The sequence below is a fragment of the Oncorhynchus keta genome, chromosome 19 (assembly GCF_023373465.1).
Source record: "Oncorhynchus keta strain PuntledgeMale-10-30-2019 chromosome 19, Oket_V2, whole genome shotgun sequence".
Taxonomy (NCBI): domain Eukaryota; kingdom Metazoa; phylum Chordata; class Actinopteri; order Salmoniformes; family Salmonidae; genus Oncorhynchus; species Oncorhynchus keta.
In genome coordinates this window covers 56,424,870-56,437,720 of record NC_068439.1, presented here as the reverse complement: position 1 = coordinate 56,437,720, position 12,851 = coordinate 56,424,870, and the positions used below count along the sequence as shown (strand labels likewise).

General features: G+C 43.2%; 1 long non-coding RNA gene across 1 annotated transcript; it reads right to left on the bottom strand.

The window, feature by feature from the left end:
- Positions 1-8,878: 8,878 nt before the first annotated feature.
- Positions 8,879-10,360, bottom strand: LOC118397787 (uncharacterized). The gene is made up of 2 exons (XR_004828496.2): positions 9,986-10,360; positions 8,879-9,878 (listed from the first exon to the last, which is right to left on the bottom strand). It is a non-coding gene; the product is annotated as an uncharacterized LOC118397787 (long non-coding RNA).
- Between the last annotated feature and the right edge of the window lie 2,491 nt (positions 10,361-12,851).

The window sequence follows — 12,851 nt, the reverse complement described above, 5'->3', positions numbered from 1 at the left end:
TGGAACGTTGTTTTTTTTCGCCGCCAAAAACATGCATAAAAGTGTCACGTCTAGCTGTTCTTGGGCATTGGTTGACACGGTCATGGGTGAAAAGTGCATTAGGTGTAGATATTGCACAGAAACATGAGAGATGTGGGCCATACAGTTGCAGGAATTCTTACCATTCTTAAACCCATTGAATGTTTTCTCTTGTGATGCTCTTGTGTGTATGAACATGGTTGCTATTTGACATGCGGGGGTAGCGGCACCTGCAAAAACATCTTCTAAATATGTGTATGTGACCAATTTGATTTGAGTTCATCAAAGGCAAATGCACACAAAGTGGTGACTCCCATTGAAGAAATTCCAGCATAGATGGTTCCACATGTAGTCTAAACCAGAGCAAGTTATTATCAATCAATCACATTTATTTATAAAGCCCTTTTTACATCAGTCGATGTCACAAAGTGCTGTACAGAAACCCAGCCTAAAACCCCAAACAGCAAGCAATGCAGATGTAGAAGCACAGTGGCTAGGAAAAACTCCCTAGAAAGGCCGGATCTTAGGAAGAAACCTAGAGAGGAACCAGGCTCTGAGGGGTGGCCAGTCCTCTTCTGGCTGTGCCGGGGGGAGATTATAACAGAACATGGCCAAGATCTTCAAATGTTCATAGATGACCAGCAGGGTCAGATAATAATAATCGCAGTGGTTGTAGAGGATGCAACAGGTCAGCACCTCAGGAGTAAATGTCAGTTGGCTTTTCATAGCCGATCATTCAGAGTTAGAGACAGCAGGTACGGTAGAGAGAGAGTCCAAAAACAGCAGGTCTGGGACAGGTAGCACGTCCAGTGAACAGGTCAGGGTTCCATAGCCACAGGCAGAACTGTTGAAACTGGAGCAGCAGCATGATCAGGTGGACTGGGGACAGCAAGGAGTCATTATGCCAGGTAGTCCTAATACAGCGTTGTATATCAATCAATTTCTTTTTTACCTTGATATATGTATAGGGACATGAAAGCTGTTATGAAAGAAGAATGCTATATTCAAACAGACACAGGATGTAGGTGTCTGATGGTGCTGTATACTGTGGCTCTATATAGTCTGTTGCAAATACAAAAAAGTAATTTGCTAATGTTTTTTTATACAAAAACAATTTAATAGAGTAATATAATATAGAGTAATATAATAGAACAGTTAACAACAGTCTGTTTCCTGTACGTCTACGACATGCCAGGGTAAGATTTTATGTCACACGTGTTCACACTTTGCTGACGTGGAAGAGACAAGCTCGGTGAATACATGGTGTGTGTGTAACTAGAGCTTCTAGTCTCCGTTTTTACAAGTAGCTATCTAGTCAGTATACAGGATGTAAGAAAGTACCTGATTTGCATTGAAGACACAACTTCCTGACATCTAAAGTTTTTTTTTTCTAATGTCTTAAAATAAATTTGTGAGGAACTTCAAATGAAATCATTTAAGGCTACTTTACATGAAATATCAAGAGAGAGAAAAAATACATCTACAGAGGAAATAGCAACAACAAAAAATCGGTCTTTTCATTTTGTCAACCAAGATTTCACTGCAACTGCATTTCTCATGGGAAACATGTCTATATTAAATAATGGCGAAATAAACTTCCATTGTGAAAGAAAACTATGCAGCTCTGTCCTCCAAAAAGGATAAGCACACGCATCAAAATGAATTAAATATATCTGTTTAAGAGACATCTTTCTCAGTTGCATCCTTGTGCCCTGCTTGTGTTGTTGAGCATACATAACACAAGCGCAGTCACTCTGTGAGATTTCAGACCCTCGCCGCGTCTATAAAACATGCCTCACCTCTTTCACTAGCATAACACCCGTTTATACCAGTTATAGCTCAGCCCTGTTTATATAACAGCCAATCCATCCAGGCTAAAAATACATCATTTGTATATGATATGATTTTGACGGACGTTTTTTCTTCAGTTTGCTGATGTTGTTTTATCAAATCAAATGTATTTATATAGCCCTTCGTACATCAGCTGATATCTCAAAGTGCTGTACAGAAACCCAGCCTAAAACCCCAAACAGCAAGCAATGCAGGTGTAGAAGCACGGTGGCTAGGAAAAACTCCCTAGAAAGGCCAAAACCTAGGAAGAAACCTAGAGAGGAACCAGGCTATGTGGGGTGGCCAGTCCTCTTCTGGCTGTGCCGGGTGGAGATTATAACAGAACATGACCAAGATGTTCAAATGTTCATAAATGACCAGCATGGTCGTATAATAATAAAGCAGAACAGTTGAAACTGGAGTAGCAGCACCGACAGTTTATTTGTTAGACTGACTGCTTTTCTCTGTGGTTTAGTAGATGCACATTAGTGTGAACTTGTGAGCTGTGTTTTTCGGCGTTTTCTATTTGTGCCCATTTCCTCCCACATAAACACAAACACTGTCCAAGCAGCATTAACATAACATTTAAAGTTATTTTGCTGTGAGGTTGATGGACTGACTACTCTCACCAAACAGCCTTTCCACCTCGTCAGGCTGATTCCAGTAATAAGCCCTGAATATACTGTACAGTGCTCATAAATAATAGCTTTTAAAATGGAAACCTTGGGGATTCGTTTTTACTGTATCAAACACAATAGGAAAAGGAGGCAAAAGGGCAACTCTTATATATAGCATCTTGCCAACGGGTAAGATCACACAAATGTCTTCGGGTAATTAGAAAAGCAGTCGGTAATGCCATGACACACGTAATCTGGAGAGAGTATTACATAAAAAGACGGATATGACAATAACGATATTCAGAGGGTTGATATCTGTATTTCATGAAGACACATAGTAATCACTGATAGAGCGTGGTCACATATCAGACGATAGAGAATGGCCAATGGGATACAAAAGACCATACCCACCATCACATAAGGGCATATTCAACCTCCCTGTCCTAGTCTGTAATCCCCTCTTGCTTCAAGATGTCCACCATTGTCCCTGTACCCAAGCAAGCAAAGGTAACCTGCCTAAATGACTATCGCCCTCCATGTCATCAAATCAAATGTAATTTGTCACATGCGCCGAATACAACAGGTGTATCCTTACTGTGAAATGCTTACTTACAAGCCCTTAATTAACCATCAGTTTAAAAAAAAATAGAGTCAAGAAAATATATACTAAATAAAAAAGTAACAATTAAATAACAATAATGAGGCTATGTTCAGGGGGTACCGGTACCAAGTCAGTGCGGGGGTAAAGGTTAGAGGTCATTTGTACATGTAGGTAGGGGTAAAGTGACATATATAATGCATATATAATAACAGAGAGTAGCAGCAGTGTAAGAACAAAGGAGGGGGGTAATGTAATATAGTCCGGGTGGCCATTTGATACATTTTTCAGTAGTCTTATGGCTTGAGGGTATAAGCTGTTAAGGAGCCTTTTGGACCTAGACTTGGTGCTCCGGTACCGCTTGCCATACGGTATCAGAGAGAACAGTCTATGATTTAGGTGACTGGAGTCATTGACAATTTTTTGGGCCTTCCTCTGACACCGCCTAGTAAATACGCTACCGTTCAAAAGTTTGGGGTCACTTAGAAATGTATTGTTTTTGAAAGAAAAGCATGTTTTTTGTCCATTAAAATAAAATACAGTGTAGACATTGTTAATGTTGTAAATGACTATTGTAGCTGGAAACGGTTGAATTTTAATGGTATATCTACATAGGCGTACAGAGGCCCATTATCAGCAACCATCACTCCTGTGTTCCAATGGCACGTTGTGTTAGCTAATCCAAGTTTATAATTTTAAAAGGCTAATTAATCATTAGAAAACCCTTTTGCAATTATGTTAGCACAGCTGCAACCTGTTGTCCTGATTAAAGAAGCAATAAAACTGGCCTTCTTTAGACTAGTTGAGTAACTAGAGCATCAGCATTTGTGTTTTCGATTACAGGCTCAAAATGGCCAGAAACAAAGAACTTTCTTCTAAAACTCATCAGTCCATTATTGTTCTGAGAAATGAAGGCTATTCCATGCGAGAAATTGACAAGAAAGTGAAAATCTCGTACAATGCTGTGTACTATTCTCGCTATACACCAAGTCACTTGGCTCTGTCATAACCTCACATGGTCTCTCCTATCATTGCTATGCAGACGACACACAATTAATCTTCTCCTTTCCCCCTTCTGATGACCAGGTGGCGAATCGCATCTCTGCATGTCTGGCAGACATATCAGTGTGGATGACGGATCACCACCTCAAGCTGAACCTCGGCAAGACGGAGCTGCTCTTCCTCCCGGGGAAGGACTGCCCGTTCCATGATCTCGCCATCACGGTTGACAACTCCATTGTGTCCTCCTCCCAGAGCGCTAAGAACCTTGGCGTGATCCTGGACAACACCCTGTCGTTCTCAACTAACATCAAGGCGGTGGCCCGTTCCTGTAGGTTCATGCTCTACAACATCCGCAGAGTACGACCCTGCCTCACACAGGAAGCGGCGCAGGTCCTAATCCAGGCACTTGTCATCTCCCGTCTGGATTACTGCAACTCGCTGTTGGCTGGGCTCCCTGCCTGTGCCATTAAACCCCTACAACTCATCCAGAACGCCGCAGCCCGTCTGGTGTTCAACCTTCCCAAGTTCTCTCACGTCACCCCGCTCCTCCGCTCTCTCCACTGGCTTCCAGTTGAAGCTCGCATCCGCTACAAGACCATGGTGCTTGCCTACGGAGCTGTGAGGGGAACGGCACCTCAGTACCTCCAGGCTCTGATCAGACCCTACACCCAAACAAGGGCACTGCGTTCATCCACCTCTGGCCTGCTCGCCTCCCTACCACTGAGGAAGTACAGTTCCCGCTCAGCCCAGTCAAAACTGTTCGCTGCTCTGGCTCCCCAATGGTGGAACACACTCCCTCACGACCCCAGGACAGCGGAGTCAATCACCACCTTCCGGAGACACCTGAAACCCCACCTCTTTAAGGAATACCTAGGATAGGATAAAGTAATCCTTCTCACCCCCCCCTTACAAGATTTAGATGCACTATTGTAAAGTGGCTGTTCCACTGGATGTCATAAGGTGAATGCACCAATTTGTAAGTCGCTCTGGATAAGAGCGTCTGCTAAATGACTTAAATGTAAAGGTAAATGTAAATGTACTACTCCCTTCACAGAATAGCGAAAACTGGCTCTAACCAGAATAGAAAGAGGAGTGGGAGGCCCGGGTGCACAACTGAGCAAGAGGACAAGTACATTAGAGTGTCTAGTTTGAGAAACAGACGCCTCACAAGTCCTGAACTGGCAGCTTCATTAAAAAGTACCCGCAAAACACCAGTCTCACCGTCAACAGTGAAGAGGCGACTCCGGGATGCTGGCCTTCTAGGCAGAGTGCCTCTGTCCAGTGTCTGTGTTCTTTTGCCCATCTTAATTGTTTATTTTTATTGGCCAGCGTGAGATATTTCTTTCTTTGCAACTCTGCCTAGAAGGCCAGCATCCTGGAGTCGCCTCTTCACTGTTGACGTTGAGACTGGTGTTTTGTGGGTACTATTTAATGAAGTTGCGTGGCAGATGTGTTGTTGCCTACCCTTACCACCTGGGGGCGGCCCATCAGGAAATCCAGGATTCAGTTGCAGAGGGAGGTGTTTAGTCCCAGGTGTCCTTAGCTTAGTGCTTTGAGAGGCTGATTAAGCTCCACCTTACCTGACATCCTGGACCCATTACAATTTGCATACCAACCCAACAGATCCACAGACGACACAATCGCCATTGCTCTGCACACTGCCCTATCCCACCTGGACAAGAGATATACCTATATGAGAATGCTGTTCACTGACTACAGATAAGCTTTCAACACCATAGTCCCTTCCAAGCTCATCATTAATCTTCGAGGCCTGAGTATGAATATTTCCCTCTGCAACTGGATCCTGGACTTCCTGAAGGGCAGACCACAGGCAGTGGGGGTAGGCAACAACATCTCTGCCACGCTGACTGTCAACACGGGATCCCCCCAGGGGTGTGTGTTCAGCCCCCTCTTGTACTCCCTGTACAATCACGAATCTGTGGCCACTCATGACTTCAACACCATTATTAAGTTGGCCAAAGAAACAACGGTGGTGGGCCTTATCGCCGACAGCGACAAGACAGCCTACCGGGAGGAGGTTAGAGCCCTGGCAGAGTGATGCCAGGAAAACACAACGTCAGCAAAAACAAGGAGCTGATCATGGACTGCCGGAAACGGGGGTGAGCTTGCCTCCATCTGCATCGACAGGGCTGTAGTGGAGAGGATCAAAATCTTCATGTTCCTCAGCGTGCACGTACATGTAGGAGGATCTGACATGGACCAATCACACCAACACTGTAGTGAAGAATGAGAAACAGCGCATCTCCAACCACAGGCAACTGAAGAAATTGATCCTCAAGAAATTCTACAGCTGCACCATCGAGAGCATCTTGAACGGCTATATCAACACCTGGTATGGCAACCCTCAACTGCAAGACTCTACAGAGGGTGGTGTGGACTGCCTAATACATCACTGGGGTTGAGCTCCCTGCCCTCCAGGACATTTATGCCAGGCGGTGTCTGAGGAAGGCCCGGAAGATTGACAAGGACTCCAGTCACCTGAACTACGGGCCAACAGGCCCCCGAGATGGCTTCTCCCACCAGGCCATCAGACTGCTGAACAGCAAAAGCACTCTACCTGCGCAGACCTGCACCGTAAAAACTATTTGCACCTTAAAGACTATCTGCACCTAGAGACATATCCAAACCTTACACAAAAGCACACACATACATCACACAAACACACATACAAATATGCACATGCATACTCACACAAACACACACACACAGTCAATGCTGCTGTTCTATTATATACTATTTAGTTAAATGTGCGGCCAAGTCACTATTCGCTTTACATTTGTAAATACAATCAGACTTGACATAGCACATTCATAATCTATACTGTATATCCTACTGTGTACATATCCGTTTATTACTTTGCATACTTCCATGGCTTCTTCTAATTACTTCATATTTTTTATTTGACTTTTCATTATTGATATTGATTATTGTACTGCGATGTTGAGGGAGCTACCACGCAAGCATTTCACTGCACCTTTCATACATGCTGTAAACTGTGTATGTTTTATTTAATGCTGTAAACAAATCATTTTATTTAATTTCACCACCACAGCACCCTAAAAAATTGCAGCAAGACGGGATCCATTTTGGAATAACGACAGAGGTCATACGGCGTGACAGGGACAGTGAGGCAGTCATCTGGTGCATCGGCCCTCTCCTTCCACCACACTCTCCTCATTAATAATGAATCCACTCAATGACCAAGGCAGCCTGCTTAATTGGACCTTGCTGAATCATTAAGTACCCAGCACCTGCCAAGAGCCAATAGGGCCCTCCCCTGCCCAAGGGGGGCACCACAGCCCCTCCCCTTTGCCACCATTGTCCTTGGCCTGGTTGGTGTTTGTTAATGTACCCGTCTGTCTGAGTCTGAGAGCTGGGTGTCGGCAGCAGTGGCACAGGCAACTGTCGGGACAGCCTAACGGCCTACGGGGCTTTGGGGGTCCTGTCTGTCTGTGGGGCTGATAGGTGACCAGGGCCTCAATCTCGGAAGGTGGCCATTTACGCATCATTCCCCTGACTATACCGTTCAGCCCTGCCCCTCTCTGAACCCTTGTCGGCAGGCTAGGATAGGTCTGAGAGAGTGAGATCAACAGAGCAGAGCGGGCTGGAAAAGGTGGTGGCGTGTGGGTGGGTTGGGGAAGAGTGGGGAGGGAGCAGTTGTTGACAAGGTTCCCCTGTCCTGTTTCTAATTTGTTTTAAGGGCTTGTCTGGGTCACGTTCAGTGAGGGTACAACATTATAGAGTTCAGAAGGGTCAGTATGGGCCCTGGTAAAAAGTAGTACACTAAAAGTAGTGCACTCTTAGGGAATATGGTGCCATTTGGGACACAGACAGCATCTCATCAGACAGTATATGATTCCAAATATCCCAATCTGAAAGTTGGCCCCATGCCAATGTCTCATCACTTACCCAATCACAACCCAACCCAATCACAAATCAAGCCCAAATCCACTACCTGGAGCCAGGTTCATAAACCTAGTCCTAGGGATCCACAGGGGTTCACATTTGAGCCTTTTCCCAGCAATAACTCACCTGATTCAGCTAATCAAATGCGTGAGGAGACTTGTGTAGATCTTAAATTATTTGATAGTTATAGGCAATATTGTCAGAGGCCCTCTAGTTATCTATCAAATTTGTTCAGATGTACACAACAGCCCAGGGCGTGGCTAGGGGTTGTTTCTGGAAAGGACCATAGACAAATTCCATTCTGTCTGCTACTGATTTGGCATTACAGCTCTATGCTTAATAAAACAGGGAATCTATGTGACTAATTTCTGAGGTCTGTGTTGTGAAATATTCTGGCTGTGTCAGTGAGAAAAATATTGGTGGGAGTTCTAGGTAAAAAATAAAATAAAAAATAATAAATGAATTCAGGCAGAACAAGTTATTTTGATTCATTGTATGGAATTGTTACCGAATAGACAGAAGCAAACCAATACTTCAGAACTTGGTTCTGGAAATTCAAAGTAAAACAAAACTTGTTAATAAGAGGAAGAAGTCTCAACCTGACCGCATGTGAGATACTTAACACCAGACATGTCTCTTCATTGGTTAACCATAAATATTCAACCTCACATCCTTGCATGACAATGTCTTATAATGGGGCCCAGTAATGTCAATCATGACCACATTTCCATTTGAGTGATTCAGCAGACGTTATTTTCCAGAGCGATTTACAGTAGTGAGTGCATACATTTTCATCCATACTGGTCCCATGTGGGAATCAGACTCACAACCCTGGTATTGCAAGTGCCATGCTCTACCAACGGATCCACACTGGACCACTTGTGAGTGAATTGTCACCAAACACGTCATTTTATTGCATTTAGGGTCTCACACATTATGCAAAGGTCCGCATGTCATTCACCATGTCCCGACATGGGGGAAAACACAGAGTTATCATAAACCGCCAATAAAAAAACCATTCATTTACATGTTCTTGCTTGTATGAATGTCTTGCTTAATATAATGTTTTGTGTCACTGTCGCAAATCAACTGCATTATACTTTTAAAAAAAACACTTACATTTCAACCAGTAACATGGCTCTTTGGCTAGCTTTGCTTCGAGCCTATGTCAATGAGGGTTAGCGTTCTACCTATCAACTTCTGCATCCAAAATAGGTATTTTGTAACTAATCACAACCAAATAGAAGCTTAGTGACTTTTGAAGCAATAATCAAAACAACATTGTAAACATATGAGAACCCCTAAATAGTTTTCTGTTTCGAAGTAATACCTATGTAAATCTAAGCTATGTTTACTGGGCAGTTGTTTTCCCCCACGGTGACCGTTGTACTTGTTTATGATGTGAATAGTGACTCAAAATATTGGTACATCCAACCTGAAACAACAGTGGCAGGTTGACTGTTTTGTTGTCGTCTGAACTGCAGATTGCCCATTTAAAGCCAATTCTGGAGGACTCCAAGCCAAGCCGGGAGGATTAGCAACCCTAGTTCCCTGTTCAGAAGGAATATCCTATAGATCACGTAGGGCCATACATTTCCCATGAAGAACTACAGGTCAAACTGTATAACCTGGCTTCTTATTTTGAGACTTGTAATTCAAAGGGAACCATTTTCTTTCAACTTCTTTTCTTTTAACTTCTCACATAACAGTCCATGATGAAGAGTCCAATCTTGGCTTGATCATATTATAATGCATGAATGGTGGAATTCTTAAAGCTGGGTTTCTCTATAGGGACCCACGGGAATGCACGTCTTCCAATGCAGCACTTCAACAGGTCAAGGGCTTGCTTGATGATGGTTCAATCGAGTGAAATTTCATAGACTGATCTGTATGATACAGATGGAAAACATTCAAAAACTCAAAAAATAACCCGTTTCTAAAATAGCTATGTACAGTATGTGGTGTGTTGGGTGGGGTCTTTTTAAGGACCTACCGTGGCATGAAACTCTCTTTAACTTTTCCTCTTCCCACAGAAGGCATCTGCTTGCTTTGCATAGTGGTGACATCTCTCCCACGGACCCACTTCTCTGCTGTTTGAGATCAAGTTTGTTAGTTTACCAAGGTGTTTGTTTTACACACTCTCTCTTCCCTACTCCTACTGATCTCTCTTGTCTCTGAGGCTCTTTTGTTCTTTCTGCTGCTTCTCTTCTCTCTTTCATGGCACCCTCCATTATGTCTTCCTTTTTCCTGAAAGGCATGCATTTTTAATGCACAAACAAGCGTGGGCTCCCACTGACTTTAGCCCCGGGAAACACAATCTCACTCTCGGATCCTCTGTTATTCCTTGGAAAAAGCTTCCTCCTTTCACAAAGGATGATTCCCCAAATGCACAGGATCTCAGGCAAGCATGAACAACTGTGAAATGAGCATGCAAATGCTACAGATACTATCTGTATGTAAAGATTATGCTTCAGGTACAGTATATCATAGACAGACTATTCAGTCATTACATAAGGAAAAAAGATATTTCAATAATGTCTTTATACTTCTGCTGTTTAACATAAAATAAATAGCTAAAAAAAGGTCACAAAAACAGTTGTGCTCGATAGAAGGTTTAATATTATAGGTGAAGGCAGGATAGATTGTCAATTGGGGACCGCCGTGACCAACTTGATGTTCTTACTCAATTTTGCATTTTACTTCCAAGATGTTACAGCAAACATCCGCCAACCCAACCCAAATCCCAGATGTGTGCTTATGGGTAAACCTTTATGTATTGGCTGCATTATAATGAGAAACAAAGATCACAATAGTCTTTAGGAAGAGAAAATTGGGTCAAACATCTTTCTACATTTTGCTATCTTATGGACCTGTTTCTCCCCCTACTGGCTAACCGAGGTACAAGCAGTACCAGTATGTGTTGACAATGACATGTGGTGGTGATCGTCCATCGTTCTTCAGCCTGAACCTGGGGAACAATAACAAGGTGTGCAGGTTTTTGTTGCAACCAAGTACTAACACACATGATTAAACAAATGGACTAATCATCAACCCCTTAATTAGCTGGTGTGTTAATACTTCTTGAATGGAACAAAAGCGGGCACAACCTACGGGTGACAGGCTGAGGTTGGAGACGGTTACCTCATGAAACGAGAAAAAAAATCCTTGGCAAAAGAACACACACCGATAAATAAATGGGTGGGTAGATGGACAGATGGATGAGTGGACTGATGGAAAATGGGTAAATTAATAGGTATATATTGTAGTTGTATTTATTATCACAGACCTATCATTAGAAAGTACATCAAATACAAACCAATACCTCTGTCCAGCTAGGGTAACGGTTCGTCCTTCATCTGTTCTGAGGTGTTTTGGCTAACAGTATCTGAGTTGAAGAATGTACATGAAGTTGTTATCATGCCACTAGATGGAGACAGAAAACTAATTGGTAACTCATAACTTAGTGGCTTGCCCTCATTTCAGGGCTGGTGTGGTCGCTCTTAATTTGTTCTCCTAGTCCAATACAGGTATAGACAGAATATATGAGAACAATGAAGTTGGGCTCCTCAAAACATTATCTATTCAACACTGTCTACCTCAAATAGGCTTAGTTCCTGCTCAAAACTCACATTTTGCCTAATGTTTCAAACCCGATAAGGATGGAGCAGGCTGTTTGGTGCCATTCAGACATTCCATAGAGTCTAATCATTGGGCTACTAAAGTGGTACCAAAAGAAAGATATAGCACGTCCTGTCTTAAACGCTGTGTAGTGTGAGTAACGCAAATGCTACCTCTAGTCTGCAGGTTGGATGATGAGTGAGTCTGAAGTAGACAGGCAGCTAGCGCATAATAATCATGCATAAGTCAGGCAAGTACAAAGACTTAGAAAACTTGTTCAGCCAGCTCCCAACCTGCATCCATTCAGTTAGACTGATATTTTTCAGAAACGCTGTCGACAACTTGGGGCAGAAGTCTTTTTTTGTCTATTTATTAGACATTTAGCAGGATAAAATCTCTTGAGAAGTCCCCTGTCTTTTTCAAGTCCCCAAATGAAAAAAACTCAAAACACACAAACAATACTTAGTAACAAGAATACAGTGTATTCGGAAAGTATTCAGACCCCTTCACTTTTTACACATTTTGTTACGTTACAGCCTTTTTCTAAACTGGATTCAATTATCGTCGTCGTCGTCCCCCCCTTCCCTCCTCAATCTACACACAATACCCCATAATGACAAAGCAAAAACTGATATTTTTTTTATTTAAATTTGAAAATGTATTTAAAAAAGGGGTTAGGGTTATATTTGCATAAGTATTCAGACCCTTTACTCACTACTTTGTTGTAGCACCTTTGGCAGCGATTACAGCCTCAAGTCTTCTTGGGTATGACACTACAAGCTTGCCACACCTGTGTTTGGGAAGTTTCTCCCATTCTTCTCTGCAGATCCTCTCAATCTATGTCAAGATGGATGGGGAAGTTCCCTGCATAGCTATTTTCAGGTCTCTCCAGAGATGTTCGATCAGGTGCAAGTCTGGGATCTGGATGGGCCACATTCAGAGACTTGTCCCGAAGTCACTCCTGCGTTGTCTTGGCTGTGTGTGCTTAGGTTCGTTGTCCTGTTGGAAGGTGAACCTCCGCCCTAGTCTGAGGTCCTGAGTGCTCTGGAGCAGGTTTTCATCAAAGATCTCTCTGTACTTTGCTACATTCATCTAACCCCTGGCCTCCTTGTCGTGCCACTGAAAAACATCCTCACGGCATGATGCTGCCACCACCACGCATCACCGTAAGGATGGTATTGGCCAGGTGATGAGTGGTGCCTAGTTTCCTCCAGACATGACACTTGGCATTCAGGCCAAAG